This window comes from Micropterus salmoides, unplaced genomic scaffold (genome assembly GCF_014851395.1).
Source record: "Micropterus salmoides isolate LMB-PRFRI ecotype aquatic unplaced genomic scaffold, ASM1485139v1 Ms_hic_scaffold_4040, whole genome shotgun sequence".
Classification (NCBI taxonomy): domain Eukaryota; kingdom Metazoa; phylum Chordata; class Actinopteri; order Centrarchiformes; family Centrarchidae; genus Micropterus; species Micropterus salmoides.
The window spans coordinates 1-4,841 of NW_024043419.1; the positions used below are offsets into that span (position 1 = coordinate 1).

Here is a 4,841-nt window from a genome sequence, read left to right on the forward strand (position 1 = left end):
GGCTGTATGAGTTTATTAGATGTCTCAAACCCAGGGCATATGCGTTTGAGCCAGTGATGAGGAGAGGGTTGAGAGACCCGTTTTTTGGTTGAGGGAGCTGCAGCAGCTCCAGACGGAGATGACAGTGAGGAGAGGGTCGGCAACCCTTTGCAGTGCAAGTGCGGTCACTGCGATCAACCGTGGAGTCTGTTTGCTGCCATGAAGCAGACTTGGATAATGTGCTCAGGGAATTGTCCTGCATCACCTTATCGCGCACATTCCAGATGTTCTGTAGTGACAGGGACGTGTTGGAGTAGCTGTGCTATCCCTGTATGAAGTCTGTGCCGAGAGATTAGAGCAACCTATAAGCAATAGGTGGGTTCCCGCTAACCTCAAAGTTAATGCTACTTGTAATTTCAGGCAGTACTGACGCAGTGTTCAGTTTTAAAAACTGGGGTTGTGTTTGACTGATTGTGCAGCCTCTGCATCATACAGGTCTCCTGACAGAGTTGCAGGAGAAAGAGGTGGGTGGGACAGAAGGGAGGAGTTGTTGATGTTGAAATTTTTGCCACGTGCTGTGTGAAATGCACGAAAGGTAAGAATTGCGTTCAAGCTCACCGGTTGCAGACACTCCCTGGTTTTGACTTTGTGATGTGGAGGACATTCTTGCGTGGATGACATGCTGACCTCATCGCTGACCCATCATCTCTTAGCATACTGACATCTGGAGAGGGAAATAACTTAATACAATACACAAATATCTAAAACGGATCATTTAAAAATCAATTTAGGAACATCGTATACACATACCTTCAATGTCCTCTGCTAAAGGTCCCTCCATGTCAATGGTCTCTAAAATGATAATTGATAAAAATTGAGTTTGGAAAGCTGAAACTATGGGCAATCTGCAAGAGTATACAACAGTAGCATTATCTCTCATCCCGTCACCATTACTGCCCTATGTTTTACATGGTAAATAGTTGTTTTCTGAATGCGGAAGACTAAATGTCATATATTGGCCTTCAAGAATATAAAGTTAATTACCATTCACATCGACTTGTATTTCATCGAGGCTCTTTCCTTTGTAATCTCCTAGGCGTCCTTGTTCCATTGCCAGGACTTTACTTACTTTGGCTAATTGGAGGGTGCTTTCTGGGAGCCTGTAGTGTTTCCTGTGAACAGCGATATTATGACCAAGGAAGTCTGCCAACTGGTCGAGCTCAGTGGTTTTGAGGTTCAGAACAGTAGACAGGGTAGCAATATGTTATATATGAGATTAGTCATAATTTAATCAGTCAGAAAAGAGAGAGAGGGTTGGGTTAGGGTTAGAGATGATTACTGATTGATTGTTGGTGATCTCTATTTAATTGATAATTAATGCACAGGCGGACGAGGACTCGACCGGATTTTGGCAACAGAGACCGGCCCTACCGGGGTTTGTCCCGGTATGCTGGCTGACCAGTAGCCTACATCACTGGGCACGTTGTATCTTTTTTTTTTTTTTTTAAGCACACACCTGAGCGCTGATCACTGGACATCACTCCTGCAGGTGTTTATGCCAATCCAATAGATTCAATTTCAAATGAATCCATTTAAATTCAGATTTTAAAAGCAATTGTTCAAAACAATCGATTCAGGTTCAAAGTAAATGATTCCCATTCAATATAAAATTCAAATTCGCTTACTAGTGGCAAAAAATTTATCACATGAACAAGTTAATTATATTGTTAAAATGTGTTTTGGGGCTTACCAGAATGCTTTTTGTGCGTCTCAGTGGTGGAACAAGTTCATCATCCGATTGATTGTTGGAATGGTTGCTTGGAGAAGCCTCATCACAAGTTTCTTTCACAACAGTTTCATCTGAATCGTACAAATGATCTGAAAAATCTGGGCAATATCATTCTGCCCTATAATAACATCCAGGTGTGGGGTGGGAGGTTCATTTTCCATACCATCCTCATCAGTTTCATCACTATCTGGATAATCAACCAGTGAAAATCCTTGGACAGTAAATACCTAAAAATAAACAAAAATTCATTAAGTATGGAATTAGAAAGGTTGGCCAAAGAAACATGGCATGGTCTGACTAAAAATCTAAATCCAGAAATGTGAACATCAGCCCTTTTAGACAGTGTACAATTATAAATGTTAAAATCAGAGTACAGCTATACTATAGTATTACAATACTATCATAGTTGCCTGAGGAAGACCATTTGGATCGAAACCTTTGTTTTTTAGTCAATAAAAAAGGTAACTGTGAGCTTTAACCCAGTATGCAGATTTTCTTCTTTTTCCTCCCCAGATGTTACCATAATGCATTAAAAGGTGCCCCACAAGAATGGGACTGGAAAGATGCCAGTGTGTGTACATTACCTGGCCTTTACAACCCAATAAAGGTCACCTGACTACTTTAAAGCCCCGTGAGCATTGGTCCATGGTCCAATTGACCATTACAGGGGTTTTCAGTGCATCAAATCAAAATATTTAACATCAAATTCAAATCAAAAATATTGCTTTAAAACATCTAACAGCTCAGACACAGTATACAATTACGAATGTTAAAATCACAGTTGAGGTCATGTCAGGTGTTGCCACAGTGCATTAAAAACAATTACCGTAAGAACTGGACGGAAGGGCCCCACATGGGTCAGACTACAGACATACGAGTGTGTAAAGGAGGGACTTGAGAAACAAATGTATTTGGAGATATGGAAGACCCCATAAGAACATGACTGGAAACATGCCGGTGTGTGTGACATTACCTGGCCTTTAACAGCCAATATAAAGCCACATAAGCATTGGTCCACTTTAGTAATAGAACACCACCACATACATGTCAGCATAGATGAATGTGTTTGAATGTACTTTTACCTGTGTGCAGGTCTGATCTGGGTTAGGTCTATCATTAAGCATCTGAGGAACAGGGCTGGTCTCATTCTCTTCTGCTGCAGCAGGAGTCTGAAGGCCTTTCACCTGAAATAGACAGACAAGAAGAGACTCAGAACTGTATGAAAGACATTCACAGGCTAATAAGGTCATCTAATGGTGAAACAGCACTGAACTTTAACTGAGAGCATGGACTAAAAAGCAGCTCACGTCTATTCCAAGAGTTTGCAGTGGATCATGGATAGGGTTAGGATAGGGTCATGGATACATGTCAGCATAGATGAATGTGTTTGAATGTACTTTTACCTGTGTGCAGGTCTGATCTGGGTTAGGTCTATCATTCAGCATCTGAGGAACAGGGCTGGTCTCATTCTCTTCTGCTGCGGCTGGAGCTTGGTTTTTTTTCAACTGGATTGCAGATAAAGAAGAACTCATTTTAAACACATCACAGATCAAAGATTAAATGCATTTCCATAGACAGTCAAGAGTAATATTGGAAACATGGTTAATTTTGGAGAAATACAAAATTTTCTTTTGCAACAAAAAAATTTAAAAAAAGAAATCTCTATACTTAATCTAACCAACTCACCTTACAGCGCCAAGGCCATTTTGAATCACCATAGTTGTAATCAATTTCATCTCCTATTTCTATTTTCTTCAGAGAAAAAAGGCACAAATGTGGTTTGTTGTCAACTATGATTTTTTTCATAACGCAATTTGGATTTTGGTGGTTGTCATTGACCAATCTTCCGAGAGATAAATCTTCTTCAGATGCATCCAGGCTGAAAAGTATCAAAAAAATGGTAATAGTTTTACATCTTTTTAAAAGTTTTATTGAAAGAGTTTTTTCAAAAGAATTTAAGAGTATTTTTGCTTAACTCATTCATCAAGTATTAAACCCTTGTTTCAGGGTTAACTCGTAATTTCGCTAAATCAATACAAAACATCCATCTTTCAATGTTTACCATAAGTGATGATTCTGCCACTGAAAGTCAAAGAGAAATGTGCTTTCAATCTCTGAGTATTTTCTTGACTTGCATTCCTCCTGTGTGAGGAGTTTACCCCTGTACTCCAACACGAAGTCCCCGGGTTCAATGGGTTGTGTGGCAAACACTCCTCTTCCTACAATAATATAATAATTAAACATTTCATTCTGGGACTCAAAAACAGATACTACAGTATTTTCAAAGTGAGGTTGATGTTCTTGCGTCTAGTCAGTGTATTACCTGCAGACAATGCTCAGCACTCTCCCAGTTGTGATACACACTCTACAGGTAAAGTGCTTTTTTGATCAGACTTTGTGGCCAAAAAATGTTTTTGATGCAGACCCATCCACATCAATGCATCATTGAGGTCCTGTCTATGCTGTCTAATTTTCACTTTTCCACGAGAATCAATAGCCGCGTTTCCACTGTCGGGCCAGTGCGAGCCAGGGCTTTAAACTGGGCCGAGCCGGGCTAATGGCCTCGGGCCAGGAGCACCGGGCTCAAAACCAGCTGTTGCGTTTCCACTGTCTGGCCAGAAGCTCCACAGCGCTTCACTAAAACACGCTAGGGGTGAACTAGCACGGCCCGGCTCTGGCCCGACAGTGGAAACACGGCTATTGTATGTTATGATTGCCTAACGATTATACACTGGCCGGGAAGCCGATATTTAAAAGTGAAGCGTTTGTTTACCCCTGGGTTCGTCAACCAGCCCACGTGCATGCGCACTCAAATACGAGATTTTAATTTCTGCCCCGACTTGACGTCAAGACGGGGCAGGAAATACCATATATGGACACCGCAGACCTATGCTGCAGGAAGCCCGCCCTGCCCCTCTCCCCCTCATATTCAGTCGCGAAAGATGCAGAAACGTAGTGCACACGTGAGTTGCTCTGTTGTTGACTGCCAGAATCAACATGTAACTTAAATGTGTTTTTCTCCCAAGAACGGACCAAGCTGTCAGGGACCAGTGGATTAAATTCATTTTTAATG

General features: G+C 41.3%; 1 long non-coding RNA gene across 1 annotated transcript; it reads right to left on the reverse strand.

Moving 5' to 3' along the window:
* Positions 1-3,450: 3,450 nt before the first annotated feature.
* On the reverse strand, positions 3,451-3,983 carry LOC119887179. Its single transcript, XR_005441630.1, has 2 exons — positions 3,831-3,983; positions 3,451-3,647 (listed from the first exon to the last, which is right to left on the reverse strand). It is a non-coding gene; the product is annotated as an uncharacterized LOC119887179 (long non-coding RNA).
* Between the last annotated feature and the right edge of the window lie 858 nt (positions 3,984-4,841).